We start from the raw sequence: 24,453 nt of genomic DNA, 5'->3' as shown, positions 1-24,453 counted from the left end.
ACGGCCCAGACATGACATTTTTTAAATCAGGAAAGAGCATTGAATTGCTTATAACCGGAGAGTGGCGGCCAATGATTTGTAGCAGAGTCTTCCTTTTTAAAGAGAGTGACCACTTTGGACGATCCTGGTGGAGATGCATCACCTGGCCTTTGTGAGAAACCTGAAGGTGTCTCCCTAGCTAGTCCGTGGGGATCTGTAATCCAGGTGGCCACGACACACCTATCGCTATTCGATCCAGTTCCTGGGTTTGGATCAGTGAGGGAGGATCACCTGGATGGGGGGGGTCCTTGGGGAGTGGGACACTGGGTGAGATGCTGTATCCCCCTTCTTCTTTCAACACCTTTTCCCCATCCTACCACATAGGACATTCCAAAACACTGCCCCCCGCCGCCCTTTTTCCACACAAACACTTTCGCACAACACAAAAGGCAACGGACTAACACCGAGGCCGTTTGCCTGAAGTGTCCCAATACCAGGGTCAGACAGAGTCAAGCAATAGACCAGAATCAAGCACGCCTGACGGCCCTTTCCCTTCCCCACAGGGATAAAAGGTTGAGCACAACAGCACGATACGAGCAAGGCAGTCCCCACAACGTAAGAGCTAACTCAGCACGGCAGTTCAAGAGGAGAAGGAAGATGGCGCAGACCGAGGGGGTGACAAGGAGAGAAGTGACCTTGCCCTTTCAGAGTCAGGCCCGAGAAATGGAAACATAAGAATGTGAACAAAGGCCAGCGTGTGTTCTGGCAGATGTCTACGATACGCAAGACCTTTCTCAGCTGATAACCAAGCGGGGGAAAGATGTCGGTCTCAGTGGTACCAACCATGACTCCAAGCATAAAGAAAGGCAAGCGGTTCATTACAGCCGGTGAGTCGAGGGGCGAATCGATGAGAAACAGAACTGTGTTCAACGAAGCTAATTTGAACTTTGAGAAGCTAAAGAGGGGGAAAACCAGCAACAAAGGAGGCCGGCACCATGTGGATGCTCGGGCAGGAATCTCTGGGTGATTACCCATTGTAGAAAGTCTACTGTATCCAAATGCCCCTTGGGAAGAGGCGATAAGAGGTCAAAGTGGTCATACAGGGGTCTTGTAAAATACTCTGTACCGTTGAAAGTTTTTGACCGGCAGATGATTGCGAAAGCTAAGGAAAATGAATCCTGCATGGTGAAAAGTTAATACATGAACTGTGTATCGGGAAAGTTGGCGAGAGTGAACCCGGCAGAGGGAAACTGACAACAAGGGGCAAAGCCTGAAAGCCTGTTTAAGAAGACATTCAGATTTGTGAAAGCAAGAAGTATTGCAAGATAAGGGGAAGGAAAGCGCTCCCCTTGTCATTTGGGATCCAAGCCCAGCCGAGGGAGATCCAGCGGTGGAAATCTATCACCCAAAATTCACTGAGAAGGGAACTGCCTTGTGAATTTGTTGAATACCATTATACGTTGCAACAGGTCAACCAATAAACATCAGCGGTTTGACCATAATATTCAAATAGCGAAAAGAGAGATGAGAAAAGGCATTGCGAAAACTGTGAGAAATGAGGAGCAAAGGTAATTCCGCAAAATATCCCCAAAATTGTAAAAGAAATTAAAAAACAATATTGCAGCTTTTAACACAGATACATTAGGAAGAAACAATACGGACTATGTCTGGAATTGGCATCTCATGCCAGTAACAATAACAATGCAGGGATTTGGATTACTCTGAGGGTCAGTAAAAACAAACTTACCAATAAACAGTGTACTGGAAGAGAGCTGGCGTACCCATACTAAGACTACTCTGGGCACCACTTTACCTTGTGATGCATATCATAAATTAGGTGAAGCAAGATGGCCCTGTGGAGCATATATTGAGCAGATCTCATATGATAAACAAATTACCATCTTCTCGTGCAAAAGGTCCTGATGGCACTTGTAATGCGTTGCTTAAGTTATCCCCAAGCACCTGGGCCAAAGCTCTTCATCCATTGTTTAATACAAAAGGTGCTAGTGGCCTAATACCTGATACATGGGGGGGGGGAGTATCATTCACCCAGTATACAAAAAAGGCTGAAACATCACCAGCAAATTATCGCATGTTAACGATTTTAGACATCCCTGCTACAATGTTCGCTCATGTACTTTTAAACGAGCTGAACCAGTGTATAAACCAACATGGCATCCTACCCGTTAATTAGACTGGCTTCTGAGCCAAATCCAGTACTAGCCATAATCTGAATTGTCTGACCTTCTCCATAGAATACGCGTGGGAAAGACGTAAACAGCCAGTATACACAGCTTCTATTGACCTTTAGAACCGCCTTCGACACGGTCATGTGGCATAAAGTGTGGAACAAACTAGAGAAATTGAATATTTCTAATGGCCCGTTGCAAGTGTTCCAGTTGCTGTATACTGACACTAAAGTCCGAGAAAGAACTAACAGCATGGGCCATGTCATTGAACCATTTCCCATTGCCCGTGGTGTAAAACAGGGTTGTATTTTGGCCACAACATTGTTTAACCTGTACCTGGCTGACTTGGTTGCATCATTAAATCGGTTGGAAGCCCGTCCTGTAAAATTTAGCTCACTAAGCTACAGCTGGCTAGGGTACACTGATGACCTTTTGCTGGTTGACTACACTCCTAAGGGCCTGCAAGCCCTATTGGATACATTGCCGACAGCAATGGTCCTCGTATTAACATTGAGAAAACAGAGATTGTGGCGTTTTATAATAAAACCAGGTGTAAAACGCCAGTGTGTCTTAAATGGACACTTAATCGTGTGGAATCCTATAAATATCTTGGCATCATAATTGACAACAAGCTGAGTTGGGCCCAGCAATGGAAAGCGAATCAATCTAAGTGCATGATAATTGCGCATACCCTGAGTAACTTCATAGGCAGACAAAGTGGCATCTCCATTAAAACCATTCTATTGCTATACTCCACCAAGATAGCTCCTTGTATGCTATATGGAGTCGAGGTATGGGGTCATAATTTGAGAACTGAACTTGGCAATCTAGAGGCTAAGATCTTGAGACTGCTGTTCAGAATGCCAAACATGTTACCAATTGAATTCCTCCTCCTAGAGTTGGACATCTTAAAAATAACTGGAGTGATGGAACATAAATTGGTGATGATCTATGAGAAATTGCAATGGTTTGATAATGGTACAATAATGAACAAATTCATGCATGCCTTTAGTGGTATTGATAACCACACGCATGTTGGTACTCTTGGCTGTTTGTATGGAAACATAAGAGTTGGATAAAAGATAATCCAAGATTAAGTGTTCCCTGTTCCCAGTAGTTATTAAAACATTGTTTAAAGTTAAATATACAAGATCTATACCAAGAAAGAGCTATGGTAAAGCTTGCATTGCAGGTAAACCGCAGCCCCTTAACAGCATTTTGGTTAAATCGCACTAGTAGGTGTAATTACATTGATGCTTACATTAATATTAATAGTCGTAGCATACGCAATTACTTGCTATGCAAGTTTAATTGCTCAGAAGTGTTGGAAATAGTGGGAGCACGGTTGCGAATACCACGCAATGAGCGGAATTGTCAGTTATGTTGGGTGAACATAATTGAATCAACTGAGCATATATTGTGTGTATATGAGAATCTTGCAACTTTAAGAACATGTACAGTGAGGGCCTATTCCAGTGTGGGAAATGAGCAGATCCAGATAACACTGTGGCGTGAATTGAAGGAAGGAAACAAACAATGCTAATCTGATATATCACATGATGAAATTGTATGTAGAAATTCTGCAGATTTAAAAAATATTAACTGAATAATGAATTGTGTCTAAAGGTTACATTGTAAAGGATATCTAGGTTAAGTATTGTGGTTATAGCTTAATAATTGTTTTGATAATATGTGATGTTTGTAAATTGTCTGTTTTATACAAAGCCTATGCTGGCTATATGTATGATAAAAACATTTTTTTCTTTTTTTTAAATGAATACAATTACTGAGGGGTTTGCCCCAAAAAGAGGGGGACCCAGGGATGAAGCCGTCACCCAAAGTATACGTGAAGGAGAACTTTGTGTTTGTTTGTTGTGGAATACATCAGGCCTTCGAGGAAAAGAGACTTTTATTAAAACAACACTTTACCAGTGAAGAACCTGATAGCTGGAACTGAACTGTCAGCTCGTGCTGGGAATGCTCGAGTGTGTGCTGTGCTCCAAGTCCCACCTTGTACCGTGCTAAAAACGTGGGGAAGGGGAGACCTCAAGGCAATCACATCCTGACTTATTATTTGAACACCGTTTCCTTTATTTTGATACCCTATCCCACGCTGTTTCTGTAATTAGTTGTAAGGAATTGGCAATAGGTTTTAATTAGTATAGGCCCTTTTTATTTTGACTCAACACCACTAGGACTGCCTTATTTTTAATTTGATGGTCGACGCTTAGTCCCATCTTAGATTTAGATTAGGTGTTTCTCCACCCTGCATTTATAATTTAATAAACACCCTTGAAATGTGATCACTTGTGTCTGTCTTTACTGTTGCCACCATGAGTTCCTTACACATTGCATGCAGCCGCCTGAGCCTTGCGAACTGGAATGTATGTGGTTGCCTTAGCACCCCTCTTGATTCCGCTTAGCAGAAGTGTAAAAACGGTCATATCGGACTTGTACCACGCTGCACATCTGAAGTCCACAGTTAGAAATCCATGAACGTTGAGTCCACAAAATATTGCCCATACATGGGCACATTGAGATGGCAAGAAGGCAGACTTCTTTACCACGAGGAACATGCATGTAGATGTGCATCGTTAGTGCTGGTTCCTCTTCCCTTAATAGAGGTGCTTTGCAGAAATGAGAAGACATACAGGGAAGGATGCTGAACTATGTGGACTCTATGATACAGTGGTGAAACTTTACAATTGGATGCACGAACTGGAAAACACAATGACCATGCTGCAAATAGACTCAATGAAGCAAACAGGGCAAAGCTATTGAAGGCACTCGACTTCTCTGTGAACATAAAGGATAAAGAAATGGGGCATCAAGTTGTGATGCTGTAAAACACTCAGCAGGCCTAAATAATTATCTTATTTATCACATTTGTGTAATGCCCAAACCCAGAGGTATCACAGCGTTTGTATAGTATAATACAGTGTGCGCAGAGAATAGACAATAGGCATGGAAGTAAAGTCATTAATCGTATTTGTTCAACAGGCATGTTTTCACATGTTTTTTGAAGATAGGGTAGGAGCGTTAGTTTCTGATGTTGGGGTGGGGAGTGGTATTGAGTTCCAAAGAAAGGGTGATGTGACACAGATGCTTGCGCCTCCTGCTCTGTTACTTTTGTATCACAGAGTGAGCAGCGAGAGCCTGGTGGATGATCGCAAAAAGCACACATTTTGTTTCTGGATAATGCTGTTTTTTAGATAGAGGGGGTCTTCTTTATAGATAGTACAGTGTGCATTGGACAGCATTTTAATTCAATGCAGGCTTTGACGGGTAACCAGTGGAGATCGTGCCTGGTTGCAGAGAGGTCTGCTGTGTGGAACAAATGAACAGGAGGGTTAATTCATGAGATGTGCTTGAAGGCTGCTCCAACGATAATGGTCCATTTGAGGAGTGGAAAATAAAGGAATGTGATTTACAAGCGACAAGAGTAGGAGTTGAATAGGAGGTTTCTCGTGTGTTTACAAATTGAAGGCTGTTGGAATTTAAGCCTGGCCAGGAGGCCTTTGAGAAGAAAGCCTTGAGGACAAACCTCTGTGTGAAGCTTGCAGGGTCGTCTGAGGACTTTGTGTTTTAGGGTCAAGAAGATGCCGGGATCTGTCGTTCTTCAGGGGGAGGGAAGGTGGAGAGTTTAAAGGGTGGCAGTTAGACCATGCAACTTCTGACTTAGTCACTATCCACAGTGATGAGTGATTCTTGTGGCCTCCTAATGCAAAAGCGGTAGACAGTTAATAGGAGGAAGAGGTTTATCGAGTTACCTGTGCGTGCTGTGTTTATCAGACGCTGCCAATGTAAGTGTTTTTTTATCTCAACTTGATTGATTATGGGGGTTTACTGATGCAGTAAAATGGACATAGAGCCAAATCTCTTTACCGCCACAATATATGTTGGAAATGATGGGACTTGGAGAGGGATTATGTATTGTTGACATTAAAAAATGTAGCTTTTATTTTTTAGTGCCCTCCACACAAAGCGCTTGAGATTTTTTTTTTTTTAGGTAACCATTGTATTGGATTTTGTAACATTATAATTCACATTAGTACATTCCTTAATTCAATATACTAATCCACTGTGTGAACTTCTCCTCCATCCCCTCACCCCGTATAAATAACTCTCCTGCAGGTATAACCAGAACCAAAAGGCAAAAACACAGGGAGAGTCCCTTATTGCCAGCAACTTCCTGCTTGTTGTTTTCTTGTCAGGATAGTCCATTATAGGCATTCTACATGCAGTCAACAAAAAGGGACCATACTGTTGCAAATGACCATACTGTGTCATTAAGCTTGGCTGTTAGTTTTTACATTGCCAGGATGTGCCAGACTTTATCACACCATAGATCGACTGTGGGGGTTGCTTCCACCTCTATAAAATAGTTAGCTTAGCTCCCAAAAGAAGGTGGGCATGAGCTTGGCTCTACCCAAGTCTTGCAGGTGTCTCTGCGTCCCCGGTGCTCCGAACATACAGACAGTTGGGTCCATCGGAATTTCCATCCGCACCATAGCTGAATTCTAGACCTCACTTCGAGCCAAAAACTAAGGTGCCTGGTCTTCCGCATCCCCTCCAGCATTTGTCTGTCAAATTCTGAGTGATTAGATGTAGTCTAGCCGGAGTACCACCTGGTCCGAATCTTAGTTGGGTTTCTGCTAGGTGTGAACCAAAGTGTATATTCGTGGACCTATACACTTCCGCCCACAGCTCAGGAGGTAGGGTTTCTCCTTCGCGCCTTGAAACACTTGTGTATAGGCACGTTATAAATGCCATATCATATCAATTCCTTTTCCCATTCCCTACACTAGGACCTACTTTCAGGTGTGGTGAGCGCATTTATTGCCTTTAGTTTAGAGATCTATCCCTTACATTCAGCAGATATCTGGAATATCGCTTCCAGCGGGGTATGTTTACTAGTAGCTGCTTCCCTGTTTGGTGGGAGGGGGGGTGTAGTGGACAGTGAGGTACCTGGAAATATCGAAATCTGTCTCCCTCTGCTAGTCCCATTTTGCACTTACAATCCTCGAACGATCGAATGTTTCCCCTGGAATAAGAGATCTACTATTTTACTGAAACACTTTGCGGCGCAATCAATGTATTCCCTATCAAGTGAACCCGGTGTAAAGTCCTCATTATGAAGTAACGGCGTGAGTGGCGAGGAGAAGGAGGTTGAGACTTTAAGCCTAGTGATCCCATCCCAAGCATCTAGAGTAGCCTTTGTGATCATATTGGAGGAGAGTCCTTGTGCTCTCTGGGGCTTAGGCACCCAGGCTTGCGTCCATAGACAGCGGCCTGCTACCGCTTGCTCCAACTGGACCCAAGTTTTACCCAACTCTCTCTGGGCCCAATCCACCATAGGTCTCGTTTGTGCCACCAAATAGTTTAGAAGCTTAGGGAACGCGAGTCCCTGGCACTGCTCTGGGCAACCTTCCATACCACATTTCTTTTAGATTGTCTGCGCCACTGCAAAAGGGGTCCAACCATATAAAAATCAGTCAGGTACTAACACCAATGGGAGCAGCCCAGCCCAAACTGCTAGGCCAGGTCCCCTCTGCATGGAAACGCAAGCAACCTCAGACATTTATGCTTGTGGTCTCGTGCAGAAGGGAGCTGACCTAGCAGTTCAGGCTAGACAGACCCTTTTGGGGTGGGACCAAGCCTGATTTGCATATGGTTTTTCACCTTTTGTAACGGCTTGGCAGGTGAGGAACGATGGTCTGGAGGGTTGCCGAGGGCAATGCCAGAGGTTAAGATTAATTCTAAACCTTCCAACCTCTTTTGTTTTGCTTAGGTCTTCAGGGCACACTGCATCCCGTAGCACACCTGGGGGCATGCACCATAGGCAGGGCCTCTTGCCCCCTCATGGGCTCCTGATATTTGACCAACATCATGCTATGGTCGGACATAGTCATGGGTTCGATGTCTGAGCTCACCGATTGGTGGATGTTACTCGTAGGTGCAATTATATAATTGATCGTGGATGCTGACTTGTGCACATGTGAGAAGGCTCTATCTACAGGATGCTGAACCCTCCATACATCCACCAAATTTAGCTCCAACAGCCCCTGCTTCAGTGTATGTGAGGCTGCCCCCAAGTGGTGAGAAGGTGTTCTGAACGGATCTGTTCATGCCACTGTCCATTACGAGATTCATATCCCCGTTAGGAATATGTCCCCTTCAGCCCATTCTTTGAGAGTTAGTAATAATGTAAGCATGATTGGTTCCCGGGCTGTGTTTGGTGCGTAGAAGGATGCAAATGTAACCTTTCTCCCTTGTATGTCCCTTTTCATCATAACGGATATCGCTCCCGGATCCCTCTTGTTATTTAGATGTCTAAAGGCCAGATCCTTGTGAATGAGTAGGGCCACCCCTGCTTTTGGATTTAGCCAAGGGATGGCCTTGTAGTGGGTAGACCTTACTGTTAAGTCGGGTTTGATCCTCGTATAATTAGATTTTCTTGCATCGCTAAGAGGATGATTTGGAGCTGCGTTCATTCCAAAAATAATTGCATTCTTTTGGTGGGGTAATCAATCACCTCTCGTTCAGAGACCCTAGAGCAATGGTCATGCTAATATAGACATTGCAATCTCATATGAATTCTGTATATTTCTTCTATCATCCGTAAGTGGCTTAAATACCTGGAAGCGCCAGCACCAAATATAAGGATTCCCAGAGTTTACCATCTGCAACAAGTTCCTTTTAGTTTCCCTGCCCCAGAAAACATAGAAACCCCTGTGATTCACTCCTCATAAAAGATTAAGTAACCCAAGGGAGCACTTTCCACCCCTGAGCCAACACTCAAATGTTGCCCTCCATTTCTCATGAGCTCAAATTAAACCCCAACTCCAGAACATCTAAACATAGTAACATAAGGCAATAATAGTCTTTCCTCTTCTCCCACCCTCCAGTTCACTCCAGCAACTATTGTTACATATCCAAGGAGGCCAACCCCTTCCCCTTATCTTGGAAATGGCCTAAACAAACTACAGTTCTACCAGCTGTCAATATGGTCTCATCTTGTAGATCTTTTGGTTAGTTTCGTAAACCAGAGCTCTCACCATTGGCTTCCACTCGTAGTTCCTTCAGAGTGATCTCTGAGGCCCTTTTTTCCGACTTAGCATCCAGTCCCAACAGCTTCCGTCTGCCCTCTTCCAAAACAAGGTATTTACCTTGCCCTCTGGTTTGAATTGTAGGCCGAAGGGATAGGTCCATCTCTACCAGATTTCTCTCTTACATAATTCTTCAGTTATTGACCTCATCGACCTTCTTTTTGTGAGGGTAAATTGCTAGACATCTTGGAAGATCTGGACCATAGAGCCCCGGAAGGGTATTTGGTTCTTATTCTTCACCTCTTTGAGGATTAGTTATTTTACTGAATGATCATGGAGCTTAGCCACAATGTCCTGAGTTGGCAGTGCCCCATCATCTCTGGCTGGTCCAACCCTATGGACCCTGTCAATCTTCACTCGCTTGTGTGGAACATCCGAGACTATTTCAGCGAAGAGTTGTGTTCTGTGTGATTTCCCTCTGTGCCTTCTTTAAAAAAGCAAATTCAGAGATTGTTTTTTTTGTCCCTGTTTTCGAGATCATCACACTTTGATTGAAGGACTTTGTTGGTTTCTTTGAGGGCTGTAACACTCTCCAACAGTGAGATTCATTGAAATTAATTCTAGTTTAACTCCTTTTTGGTCTCATCTACTCGCCTTCTAAGGCTCTCAGTGTCCTTTTCTTTTCTTTTCTCCAATCGTTCTCATCTACTTGCCCTCCAAAGCTCTCAATGTCCCTTTTATTTTCTCCAATCGCGTCTGCCATTTTGTTCCTCAGCTCAGCCAGCTCTGAGTGAAGGGAGTCTTTGAGATCTTTTTTAAGGGATTCCAGAGAGCGCACCAAGAATTCTGAAGTCAGTGGGCCAGGGATTTCCAGGGATTCCCCTCCCACTCTCCTCTGTCTGTAGCCACCACTTGTTGTGCGACCTAGACTCACCAGGGTCTGCAGCCCGCCGGTCCTGGATTTACCAGACCTAGCCACGGCAGCTCTCGTTGCAGCGATGCTCAGCCCGGCTCCCGCAGCTCGGTCTTCCCTTCAGGGAGGTCTCCCGGGTCTCCGCGGTTGGACTGGTCCATCTTCCCTCTGTTGTCGATGGTTTCAGAGGCCGTCTACCGACCTGTGTGGGCTTGCGGCTTCAGCCGCACACCAGCGCTCCCATGGGACAACTGTCGGCCCTGACCGCTCGTCCTGCTTGTGTTCACCCCCAAGGTGAAATGAACAGCTGCTGCTCTTTTGTTCAGCTGGTCGAATTCTGGTCTTGAAGTTAGGAGCAGGCTGCGTGGGTCGTCCACCTATGCCTCAATCTTACCGGACGTCCCCAAAGAGCTTCAGCTTTTTGTTTCAAAATGTCAATACACTTCTCACTCAATCTATATAAAAGTGAACATTTGTTTGTGGCAGGATTTGTGGTGAAGTGTCATTCGTTATACAATTCCACACCGTTTCACCAATCTGCACCATATTTTGCATAGTTACCTGTTAGGACCCTCGGAACATTACTGGCTACATGCCATTTGGACACCCCACCCCTTTCCTTGGATTTCAGCACCTTCACACATGATACGGTTGCCTGAAATTGGTGAAACATCAATGTGCTTGTAGAAGGACTGGTCCCGACACGAGGAACAAAACTCGAGGTCCAGATATTTGCAACTCAGTGCACTGCAACGAACTGCATCACGTCAGAGTGAGGCGACAGGTTTGGGAGAAACCACAGAAGGTGCCGGTATGCAGCAGATCAACAACTCTCACCTCCCCTCAACATCAACTCTGAGGTATGCCAGCCAGCCACAACCGCCCATTCTCAGTGCAGATTACTTCAGGGTGCAAATTTCATCAACCGATAAGCGACCTATAGGATCGGTGTTTTCTACAGAGCCCGTACAGAGAACCAGTACTTCTGCTAGTAAATAAATAAAAATAAAAAGAAATCCAACAATTGCATCTGAAAATGTAACGAAGGAAAATGTTTCATGCAAACATACACATAGATCTATTAAAATTCGTTCGCAAATGAAAACTAAAAAAGTTTTTTGCCACTAAAGCACCGGCTGACTACCGCCAACAAACAAAGATACAACCAAGTGACCTTAGTATCAAGGAAATAGAGGAAATACACTTACTTAGATCCATTGCAGCACCTGCGGATCATGATATTACCCAAGTGTTACAAGACCTTAATGTGGAACCAGATATGTTACCGAACAAAGAACTGAAACCAACGTCCAAGTTTGTACCTCAACTGCCACCAGACAATATCATAGACACTTTCTATAAGGCAGTATCACAGGACTTTTACCGGTTGGACCAAAAGAGAAATCATAAAAGACCAATAAAGAACCTGAGTACTAAGGAACAGGAAGCCCTCCATAACCTAACCACAGACCGCTCCATAGTAATAAAGGAAGCGGATAAGCGAGGGAATATTGTTATCATGGAAAGAGATGATTACCTTGAAATAACTAGAAGACAATTGGAAACCCCAGGCTGTTAAGAAACACTGCCCTCCAATCCAACTAAGCAGATAGTACAAACATTGGAACAACAAATACACAATTGGCATCATAGGGGTCTGCTTACGGATGATGAGAAGAGTTTCTGTTTATCAAGGAACCCATCATATCAGTGATGTATTTTTTGCCAAAGGTCCATAAAGATTATGACACAATACCAGAAGGACGACCAATCCTAAGTGGGATTGGTTGGGCAACTGAGAACATTTCCCAATATTTGGACAATATCTTGAGACCGAGGACCACCAAACTGAAAGCATATCTAAAAGATACAACAGATGTTATTCTAAAACTAAGATCTATCAAATGGGAGAATAACTACCGTCTAGCAAGCCTTGATGTCAAAGCTTTGTATACATCTATCCAACATACATGGGCGATAATAAACTATTGATCACACATTTAAGGAAGACTCTGCATCAATGTATTACCAGATCCAAATGATCAAAGAAATGCTGGAACTAACTTTTGAGTGCAATATCTTCAATTTTAACAACTGCTACTATAGACAGACCAAAGGCGTAGCAATGGGCACTAAATACGCCTCGGCCCTAGCAAATATTTTTATGGGCCTATTTGAAGACACCATCATCTATCGGGACAGATCATACCAAAAGGAGCTAGTTAAATGGATGAGATACATCGATGATGTTTTAATCATATAGAGAGGCACAGACCAGGAGTTTACAGAATTTACGAATAGGATCAATTTAAACCAATTGGGAATCCAATTCACAGGCATCTGCGATGAGAAAACAATACATTTTTTAGACCTGACGATCTATGTGGAGCAAGATCAACTCAGAACCTGTACCTATAGAAAACCGACGGAAGTGAATTCAACTCTACATGCAGAAAGCTGCCACTATAGACCAACTATTCTGAATATACCATCTGGAGAATTTATCAGAGCGAGAAGGAACTATCAGACAATGGACTCTTTTGAGAAGGAATGTACGTTACTAAAGTCAAGATTCCTAGCCAGAGGCTACTCAGAGAAATGTGTGAAAAAAGCTATGGACAAGAGTCGAATAATTACACAAGAACAAACCTTAACACCAAAGACCAAATCAACCGAACAGATAACAGTTGTGTTAATTACCAAATTCAGCAGTGACCATAGAACTTTGAACAAAATTCTATCCAAACATTGGTATCTCCTCAAATTAGATGCGAAAATTGCTAACCATGTTGATGATAAACCGAAGATTATTTTCAAATGAGCAGAAACACTGAAAAACAAATTGAGCCCGTCCAAGCTACCAGACCCAGTCTTAGAACAATCATCAATTTGGCTAAAACCACCAAATAATGGATTCAGGAAATGTGGAAAATGCACAATGTGCAAGTACGCACATATCAAAACAGATACATTCATGGGCACAAATAACAAGGTTCTCAAGATTTTACAACCTATAAATTGCAAAACGAAGTACGTTGTATATGGAATTATATGTGTCTGTAATTTGGTGTATATAGGCAGCACAATAAGAGAACTAAGGACCCGTGTGCGAGAACACTTAGCAAAGATCGGCAGTCAGGACCCAAGATTACTGCTTGCCTACCATTGGCAGGACAAACATCAAATGGACAATAAGGCGAACATAAGATTTATCGGCCTTAAAAGAATCACACTAGGCAAAAGAGGGGGGAACAGAGAAAAGAAATTACGGCAGGCCGAGGCAAGAACAATTTGCAAACTGAACACAACTGTCCTCGATTTGAACACAGACAATGAGATGGTGTCTTTTCTTTAATATGTTTACTTATAATGTTTGATTTGATTTTTGATTTTATTTTATTTATAAAGCGGAAAAAACCAGGCCCAGGGGCAACTGTGCGCATACTCTTAAACATGTTACAAAAAGCAGTAGTTACAGAAGTTACAAAAATATACAGCATATATACATGTACATACTCTTAAACATGTTACAAAAAGCAGTAGTTACAAAAATATACAGCATATATACATGTACATACTCTTAAACATGTTACAAAAAGCAGTAGTTACAGTGAGTTACAAAAATATACAGCATATATACATGTACCGAAGGGTACCATTAACAGCGTGTAATACAGGGACAGAGCAGAGAGAAAATAATGTATATTCAGTCCTGTACCCCACATGGAGTCTGGACTGTGTCAAGGTCTCATGAGTCTTGGGAGAGCAGCCATGTTTTAGCATTGTTCTTGAAGGAGTGGAATGATGGTTCAATTCTGATGGGTCTGGGCAAGGTGTTCCAGAGTTTGGAGGCCAGGACGGGGAAGCTCACCCCACCAGCTTTTTGGAGTTTGCATCTAGGCACGATGAGGCTGTGAGTTTGGGCTGCTCTGGTAGGTCGAGTGGAAGTGTGGCGTGAGAAGCGAGCGGACAGGTATGGTGGGGCGTTGTTGCTCAGACATTTGTGAGTCAAAGCTAAGGTTTTCAGGGCAATTCTCTGTTTTACTGGGAGCCAGTGTATGTCTGATCTGACGGAGGAGATATGAGAGCGTCTCGGGATGTTTAAGGCTGCCCTTAAGGCATTATTCTGTACAGTTTGCAATTTATTAAGGTTAGACTGACTGGTCCCTAGGTAGAGAGCACTACAGTAGTTGATGTTGGCCATAACAAGAGTTCTGGCGAGTGTGATACAGTTGGTGAAGTTTAGGAAGGGTCTACAGGCAGTGATAAGTTTGCAGGTATAGGCCGAAGCTGATCTAACTGCATTTATTTGTCTGTTCAGAGAAAGCGAGGAGTCAAGATAGACCCCTAGCATCTTAGTATCTTTGGAGACTTTAATGTCATTGCCGTCAATAATGAAGGACTTGTAGGTTTGGTCTAGTTTGTTGAGCCGTTGATTTGATCCTAAAAGTAAGAGCTTAGTCTTATCATCGTTAAGGCAAAGTTTGTGCTGTGCCATCCAGGCCTGGATGACCGAGTAAACATCGTTAAGGGTTTTGGTGTCAGCTGTGTAGTTCCTGTGATAGGAATGAGTATCTGGGTCGTCCGCGTAGTTAGTGTAGGAGACACCCAGATAGTCAAGCACATCGAAGAGGGGCTTGGTGAATACGTTATACAACGTAGGGGATACACACGAGCCTTGAGGAACGCCACAGTGAATAGGGGAGGGATCCGCTGATGCCAGCGGTGAGAAGACCCTCATGGATCTATTGCTCAGGAATGAGTGGATCCAGGCATTGGCAGAGTCGGAGAAGTGGGCTGCAGATTTGAGATGCTGGCAGAGTATTTGGTGGTTGACCAGATCAAAAGCCGCGGAGAGATCGAGGAGAAGGAGAAGAGCTAGCTTCCCATTGTCCTTCAGTGACTCCATCTGAGTTTTCAAGTCGATCAGAGCTGACTCTGTGCCATGTTTAGGGCGGAACCCTGATTGTCTTAAGCCCAGGAGATTGTTTAGTTCGAGGTAATCCTGAATCTGCAGGTAGGCTGAGCGGTCCAGGATCTTGAGCAGGAATGGCACTGTAGTGATGGGTCTGAAGTTAGTTGGGATATTAGGGTCAAGGGAGGGTTTTTTGAGGAGTGGGATAACCCATGGATCCTTTAGGTTGTTGGGGACAATACCCGTCTTGAAAGAAGCATTTATGTATGCTGTAATGAACGGGGCTAGCTCATGAGATGCTTCCTTGATAATAGGTGCTGGGCAGGGGTCGCCTTGGCAATTGGAAGGTTTTAAATTGTTTATGATGTTTTCTACTTCGAGAGTAGTGAGTGGGGAGATGGAGGAAGGTTTATGCGGATAGGTTAAATGTGTATTAAGTGTAGGTGTGGTCGGTGGTTGGTCAAGCTGTAGGGATTTCTGTTTGTCCCTGATTTTAGATTGGAGGGTAGCATTTTTACCCAGGAGTGCTGACTGAATATTGGTGCACCAAGTGTTGTCTTTGGAGCAAGAGTCAGGGGGGGCTGCAGGTGTCTCGAGTTCCTTAAGGATATTAAAGAGTTCCTTAGTATTGGACTGGGCTGACATAACGCGGTTATTATAATAATCTTTTTTTGCCTGGAGCACAGCTTCTTTATAGTTAAGGGTGGCTATCAGAAGACTGTCCTTGTGGGTGTCGGAGTGGTGACTTCTCCAGCGTGACTCTGCTGTGCGTTTCTCTTTGCGTAACACTCTAAGCTGGGGAGTAAACCAAGAGTTAAGGTGTGCTCGCTGTTTGGGTTTCCTCAGTTTGAGCGGAGCGATAGAGTTGATGGCTGCAAGCAGTGACTGGTTATACATGTCAGCTAGGTTGGTGGGGTCTGAGCAAGTGTCAGGAGCGTTATTTAGTGTGGAAAGGATAAGGGGGAGTAGTTTTTCTGTCGTAATGTTCTTTTTATTTCTAGTGAGGGTGGCTGGGGCGACCAAAGGCCTGGGTGGTGGGGCTGCTTCGATGCTGAAAGTGATGACATGGTGGTCAGACCACAAGCAAGGGGCATTGGAGATTACGCTAATATTGCAATTGGTGTCACTAAGCCAGTCAAGGGACCGCCCTTTAATGTGGGTGGGATCCTGTATGTGGTGAGTGAAACCTAAATCTGTTAAGGTATTAGCTAGGTCGAGGGCCGCAGGATCATTAGGGTCTTGGTGTCCTAGATTGAGGTCGCCAAGAATGATGGTTTGAGAGTTGGATTTAGCATTGTTGAGTACTAACGTAGAGATATCATCCACAAAGGATGTGGGTGGACCAGGGGGTCTGTATATTAGGTGGATGGTAGCCGTTTGGTTAGCTGAGAGTCCGAGCTTGACAGAGAGTAACTCTGCAGTTTCCACCTTAGTGCTTGGGATGGTTCTAAGTCCTAATGAGTTTCTAGCGATGAAAGCAATTCCTCCACCTCTCGAGGTGCGATCACATCTGATGATGGAGTATTCAGTGGGGATGGCCAATGAGAGTGCCGGGCCGGAAGCCGCGTGCAGCCAGGTCTCAGAGATGGCGATGAAGTCGAGTTCCTGAGTTTTGATAAGATCAGCAATGTCCAGAGCGTGCGCAGCTAGGGATCTTGCGTTAATCAGGGCAGCTTTAATTAAACCAACGTTGCTTGATGAAGCTGTGATGGTTTGAGGGTGATGGGGCGTGGGTGAGGTGGCCGTTTGTGGAGGCGGGCTGTGCGTATGAGTTTTGAGGTATGGGCTCAGGTACATGGGTTGTCCCTTCTTACCCATAAGTCTAGATCCTAATCTTAGGTTTCTAAAAGTGATAGGACATGGTTGGTTGGGTGAGGGTTTTTTGGCGAAATGGTCGAGCCATAGGGCCGGATCGTTGAGGTAGATGTTATGGTATTGAGGTGCAGTACTTTGGTAGGTATCAGGAGATCTGTGAGAGGTGGCCATGGATGAGGTGTGCAAGGAGCTAGGTGCAGCTAAGTTGGGAGGTGGTAGGTGTGACGACCTGGTAATTGACCACACTGAGAGTAGTACTTGTAACCACAAGCAGGGATTAGTGCGAGGTGAAAAAGGGCATAGTGTCCAGGCCAACGGCGAGTAAGGCTGAGGACAGGCTAGGACAGGAGTCAGCCTTGTTTCACTGGGCCTTGGTGAGAGTGGGCCGGCTTCGCTTGCCGGCTCCCGATAGGTTGCTGAAGAAGGGTCACCAGCCAATCGGGACTCAGCAGCGTCTGCTGGGTGGATTAGGCAGTGGATGCCTCAAAACGGTGGCGGGCGGCCATCTTTGAGTGTGCTGGGCTCCACATGGTGAGCAATGGTGGAAGCATGCACACGCTCGCAATTTCGGCCGGAAACGCGCGATCAAACGCGATAATACAGCGTACAGGTAAGAGACCATCCGCCAAGTGCTGCTCGCTTTAGAAACAGTATTCTATTTGCAATGTGTGAAACTTTTTTTTCTGAACGCTGCGCGATCATGCGCAGACCGCTACAATCATGAATGAATGCAATTTACAAGCTTATGTTAAAACATTACGTTATCTATACATAGATTTGAAGCTAATATTGATTTTGAATACTTTTGAGATAATTAACCTCACACAGAAGGCTATTATATCCTAGACAATACTGATAACCAATGCAAAGAGTTGAGAACTTAGTAATGTTTTAGTCACCATATCTTTCCAGAATACAACCGTAACATAGAATTATAATCAATATATTTATGTCCCTAAGGGATTTAACCCGGACAATGTGATCGGATACACTTTATAAACCTTTAGGGGCACACAAGACAATAAGGTAACATCTAATTACTTACCTATTTTTTTGGAACGTACATGTGGTAAACTAACATGCTCTGAATTAATAGACTAAACTCTATTTCTGCTTTTCTCTTGTTCTCTTCCCATGTATCCTTCCCATCACCAACCCCTTTCTTATCTGGTTTTTGTTTTTATATTTACATGATTTCATTTTCATTATACAACTGTATATTCTTACCACCGTATTGCACAATGCTGATACTAATTGAGCTTGAATCAATGAAGTTAATTTTGAAATATGTTGTATAACAGTCTACATATTGATACCTTAGTTGAGCAGCCCTGATTTGAAAAAGGCCTTAAGAAGGGCCGAAACATGTGTCATCAGGAAGGGCACCTCTTTGTATATAATAAATCACTTTGCAATCTTGGGCGCAGTCTCCACTCTGGGTCTTACTTTACGCTTACTTGATTTGTGGTCTATTTTGGCTGAACCACAACCCAGGGAGATGCGACCTATCGCACCAAACTAATCTGAAAAAAGAATATAGACAGCGTTGGATTAAACATGTCGCCATGTTAGACCAGACCTCTAAAGCCAATAACTTTTGAAGCTCTATATCTCGAATGCCTACCTGAGGATGACTGCTTAAAACAAGCATTGAGGCAAGAGGCTTGGGTTTTAGATAGTGAAAAGAAAGGCTATAGTTAAAATGTGTTGGAAAGACGGGCAGAAAAGGCGTTTTTATAAAGTACCTAGATGTAAAGATTTCATATCTGGCCCAAACCTTTCAAATGCTGCGAAGGCTGCCCTAAAGTAAATTGTATGTCAGGCGTGCCTGTCTGGGGCTTTCGGCATTCTGAGACTAACAAAGTCTGAGACTCAATGAGTATAATTGAGGAGGGTAATCTCGGAGATCCGCTGTTAAACTTCCAGCAGTAACCTAGCCCCAACCCCAAAATAAAAGGCTTGTCTAAGAAATAGGGTGCAGTCGAAAAAACAGCAGAAACATTGAGGTAATAGGGCCTTGGACAGACCTGGGAAACCCGTCTTTCTCCACTTCGAGTATCGCTAAGTCCCACTTCCATTTCTTTATTGGTTTAATATCGTTCTCCAATGTACCTGTAATGCCTGAACAGCATAGGCGTTGCTAGAGTGTGGCACACTGGGGCAATTGCCCCCCCTAATTTGTGACCTGCCTCTCCTCTGGCAAATAAATCGTTCCAGGAGCCTTGTAGGTGCTCCTTCACCCAGCCGTCAGCGCGTTTGCAGGTTTTGTTTGATTAAACTGAGTCCATTCTTCCAAGGGAATCAATGGGCCATGAATATTGCTGGGGTGGGGGCCATCATTGTTAAATGCAGGCTTCTTACGTGCTGGGAACAACATTGTTTTCCAAATGTGCAGCTTAAACTTCTTTTTAAACTTACATTCTCTAGTTTCCTTTTAAAATGTATGCATTTTTTGGTCGGACTGTCACACAAATACCCAGTGATTTGTGTGCCACATTCTTTTATGTTTTATCACAGGATATATTTCTAAAGCTGTTAAATGCTTATCAAACTGCTTGATCACAAATAAATGCTTCTATCGTGCTGCCAGCAGTTAGGAAATTAAACTGTGGGTTCATGGGTGCCATTTCTCGATTTTCACTATGGGGGGGGGGGATTCCCCCACCCTTGCTCTGAATATAAGCAAGCTACGAGCCCAAGCCATCCTCTGGCTGGACACATTTTTTAGCACCTGTTTTTTCATAAGGAATTGCAAAAAGTCATAAGGAATTGCAAAAAGTCATAAGATTCATAGGCAGTTTTAAATATGACATCTTAGTAACAGTCATTTTTCTTTTTAAACGAGCGCTTCAGTCACTAGTAAGCAGCGCAACAAAAAGCGCTTTGTAAAACTTAAGCAAATATAACCGACGACGATGTGATGTGCTCTGTGGCTGTGCTCAGGGCAGATTCAATGATCAAATCTGCCCTGTGCACAGCCGCAGAGCACATTACATTACCGTTGGTTATATTTGCTTAGTTTTACTTTCACAATCTACAGAGCGTTGAACCATGTACTGTACTTAACGTTTTTTTCTTTATCGTCACCTAGCTAAGTGATGACCTGTTTCTCGAAACAGGTCACTTACCTAGGTGCTTATCAGGAAATGCTAGAGTTCACCGTAGGTTAGCGGTGAACTCTAGTATTTCCCTAGGGTGTTGCTAGGAGACTTGGGATGGGAAGTAGACATGTGTGTGTTTAGTCTAGGGTCGGTGTATAAATAGTGTGGAGTTTGGAAAGGAATCAGTATGAACGAAATTGTGCTGTTTTAAAACTATTATTTGAACATTTCCTTTGATCAGAGGTCAACTGCCAGCTCCACCCCCCTCTGAACTCCGCCTCCTCGGAACTCCGACCCCTCCTCCAAACTTCGCACCCACCCCGGCCCTTGTGGGATCCCTCGCCAAATTGCTCCTATTTCCACCACTGGGCTTCTCCATAATGGGCAACTGGGCACCCTCAACCATTATGGAGGAGTTGAGGAGCCATCCCAGTGTAAACACTGAACACTCGCTCAGGATACTCGGTTTCCATTTGACAGTTCTGTTCCTCACCCTTGCATATCCGATGAGCCATGCAAAGCCCAGGGGCGTTTTACAGACCCAACCTTGCATGCCCATTGGAGATGATGGCTGAGGGACTGCATGTTTGTATGTGCGAGGGAGGTGCTGCTGTGCCTCTTCCAAACATACAAACTGAGCAGTGCACTTTATCATCAGTGATCTTGCATGCATGTGCACAAATCAGGATTGCTCTTATCTTCCTGGTTCCTGTTCATGCTATGTGGGAGATGGAGCGCTGGGAGGAAACATCAGGACCCGTGCAGAAGGTAAGTTGAGTATGTGTATGTGTATGCTTGTGTTGTGTGTGATTGGTGTACATGTGAATGAGCGAGTGCATACTGCCTGTGAAGGTTGTGTGACGTGTGTGCTTGTGTGTTTGAACTGGGCTGTCGAGCTGATTTTGGCGGTGGTGGGTGGGTTTTTCCACAACCCCCCTCCCCACCAGCCAAAATCCGCTCCCCATGCAAGGCGCTATCAGACATGGTATTTCTTTACTGGCCACTATACTGGGTGCCTAGTAAAAAATACCATTCCTGCCTCTTGGGCTGCCCTGTGCCTCGCATGCACACATAATAGCATTGTGTGTGTATGAGGCGCTTGGGAGGCGGGGGGCAGCAAGCAGGCATCTTTTGTTTACTGGGCATTTGATAAAGCAAGCATGATAAGTGGTATTATGTAGCTAACCTGGCATTTTAATGCACCCAGTATAACCATTGCTTACTGTGGCATGACATTTTGTATTGGGCATCTTTGATAAAGCAACCATGATAAGTATTATAACATGGCTAGAAGCCCCCCCCAACACCTGTTGATTGGTTCATGCTCCCTCACTGTGCTCCATCAAACTGCCATATTTGGGGGACATATTTATACCCCTCCAATAAACAAATTCACCAGCCACCACTGGGATGTACAGCCAGAAACTGAAAACTATGAACAATTCTATGTGGGCAAAGTAAGATTCCTACAATCATTGCTCAAGAACCAAGGGAACAGTTGCCTTCTTCCCCCTGCCTTTATGTGATATTTATGATTTGATTTGATATTTGTATCGGACTCAGGACAGACTTAACCGTATAAAGGCGCTGCTGGTTCAAGAACATTGACGCAAGTAAGTAACTAGCCCAAAGGCAAAACAGTTAAGGGGCCATGGGGCCCTCAAACTCCTTATTTAAAAAGGTTCGTTGTAAACTGATGCAGAGATTTCAGTGCTCTAATCTCCATGGGAAGAAAGTTCCAAAATGTGGGATCATATACAGCGAATCTTCTGTGTCCCCTGAAAATCCAAGCAGAGGAAGGAATTGACAAAAGCAGCTGATCCCCTGGGCCAAGTGGCCTCGCTAGTTGGTAGCTACTGATTTTATCCATCAAATAATGCAGGGTAAGGCCATGCAGGCATTTAAATGCCAAACAACTCACCTTAAAATCAATCCTATCCCCCATGGCTAACCAATGCAGGGACCGTCTTGAGGTAGAAATGGGGGAAAATATCCCCACCGACAGACCAATCTTAAGGCAGCATTTTGAGCTTTTTGCAACCTCTGCCTTTGTCTGGCCCGAATACCGGCAAAGAGACTGTTACAGTAGTCCAACTGCTAATTCACTAAAGCTCCCACTACAGCTGTGATCATCAACAGGGACAAATGGCAGAGCTTGCCGTAAAACCTGTAGAGAATAAAGAGAAAACACCTGTACCTTAGCCCCCACCTTGGCTTCACTACCAAAGTTGTTTTTCCAGATGCAGGCCAGATTATTTATCTTGGCAGCAAATTCAAATTCAGTCCCCAAAAAACATGGGACATGTGGGCGCCTCTCTACGTCAAGAAGATGTTACCTTGATCTTACTCTGGTTAATTTGAAGCCAGTTTGCAGACATCCAGTAACTGACTTCATCTAAACACAGTTTGACCTTTGAGAAGATTTTGTCAATGTTTCCTGTTTTAATGAACACCTGGCTATCATCGGCATACGAATGGAAGTTTACCTTATGACACCTCAGGATATCCATTAACAGACGGCAATAGGGATAATGAAGAACCCTGTTTAACCCCCCTACTCTGGGGTAGTGGGTCTGAGAGGAAACCCCCAGATTTCACATGTTGCTGACGATCCAAAAGAAAGGACTTGATCGCTTGTTCAGAGACATTTACTATTTCTCTAAAACGGCTGAGCAGGATGTCATGGTCGACCATGTCAAAGGCCGCGGATTAGTTCAACATCACCAACAATTATGGGTCTCCTTCATCCGTGAGCCTGACCAGTCCTTCTAATAAGGACTGAATGAAATCCTCTGTGACTGGTCTGAAATCAAACAAAGCGACATGTTGGGAGTTCAATGATTTCATTCAAGACAAACCATCAGTAAGTGTGGAAGCTGTATTTGGAATGAATTGTAGATTTGTAGAAATTGTTATAGCGTATGTTGTATTTTTTCCTGGAAGAAAATATTAAATGCATTTGCTTTCTCAAACAAACATTCAGTAGCAGTAGAATCACAGCTCGGATGACAAAAATTTGAAATAATAGAAAATAATTCTCTAGAATTATTATTAGCAGTAACAATTTTCTCATGTAAATAATCAGAAAAATCACCACTTTTTATTCCTTCAAGGTCAGTTTATCGTCAATGGCCCATTCCCTGGTTCTAAACTTCTTCCACTTCTGTTCCATTGTTCCAAGGTCTTTATGTGGGGGAATTGGACTTTGAGAAAATCAAGGCTTTGATTTTTTTTCAGTAGCTTTGACTTAAGCGGTGCAATTCTAGAGCATATATCATCGATCACAATTGTACCTTGAGCAAAAAAGGTCATCACTTTCTATAGAGTAATGCATCATGCCTAAAGCTTGTTTAACTTCATTTCCTGGTATTTCCTCCAAATCTTTAACTTTTTGTGATAATATTATAGACTTGCCCCTTAGAGTAACATTCTTCTTAGAACATCCGGGCAGAGTGATCTGACCAAGTGATCGAGAGGGTATTACCCAAAGTTACATTGGTTCCTCTCAGCAGTAACGGGTCTAGACAATGACCTGTATAATGGGAAGGAGACACGTCCAATGGTGTCAAATTATGATTACCTATAATTTCCCAAAGCCCCTTAGAGTCTGACACAGAGTGATCATCTAACCAGATGTTAAAGTCCCCCAGAACGAGAAATTCCCTATGTTTACTGCCTGTCAATGCAAAAAAGGATTCTAGGTTTTCCAGAAAAACCTTTTCTGACCCATGGGCACTAGAACCAAACACATTTTGTATGGAGGAGGTAGCTGAAATCCACACAATGAGATGGCCAACTTGAGGCAAATTATCCCAATTCAGGCACTCTAAATGGGAGATTTGCAATGTGGATCTTTAAATCACAGCTATACCTCCACCTCCAAATATCTTAATACTCCTAAAATATCGAGCCTTTTCTAACTCTTTCAGCAATTCACACCAAGAGTTCAAATTAGCTGTTTTGTGTGTCTCAGCCACCTACCTACGATATTTCATCTGTTAAATAGACTGTCTTTGACTATCATTTGAAATAGAGGTATGAGTGATATCTCTTCTGTTAAACTGACTCTTTTTGACTGGCTGTTATTTAAAGCTAAGCTGGAAGTGTTGTCTCTTCCGCTAAATACCAACTCTAACTACATAATAATTGATGCTGTGCTGAGTGATGTCCGTTTGAGTTGAAAGAATGCAGTCTCCTGCTGAGTGCCAGGGGCATTTTTGCAACTGTTGAACATGAGTAACTTTTTAGGATGTTTATTAACTTGATGCAAAACTTGTATTGCATTAATCCTACTCTGAACATGCTTAATATACTTTCTTGTATTCTGTTTGGAAAAATATAGGTATACTTAAAGGCATGGTCTAGTAAAAATTTGTATTGTCCCTACGGGTCGGCCATGTTTTTTTAAGCCTAAGTGGCTCGATTTTAGAAAACTTTCCTATGGACCTTACCCGAGTTTTCGTCCATTAAACGCACGCGAAAACAGGCACCA

The 24,453-nt window shown here is 43.7% G+C and overlaps 1 protein-coding gene across 4 annotated transcripts in view; it reads left to right on the top strand.

Annotated features, from left to right (window-relative positions):
- UBXN8 (UBX domain protein 8) overlaps nucleotides 1-24,453 on the top strand; it is a 415,886-nt gene that overhangs the window by 228,326 nt on the left and 163,107 nt on the right. The gene's annotated exons all lie outside the window — the stretch shown is intronic.

Source organism: Ambystoma mexicanum, chromosome 6p, assembly GCF_040938575.1.
Source record: "Ambystoma mexicanum isolate Mex_15411 chromosome 6p, UKY_AmexF1_1, whole genome shotgun sequence".
Taxonomy (NCBI): domain Eukaryota; kingdom Metazoa; phylum Chordata; class Amphibia; order Caudata; family Ambystomatidae; genus Ambystoma; species Ambystoma mexicanum.
Note: the sequence above shows the minus strand (reverse complement) of the source record. Positions and strands in the feature narration are given on the sequence as shown.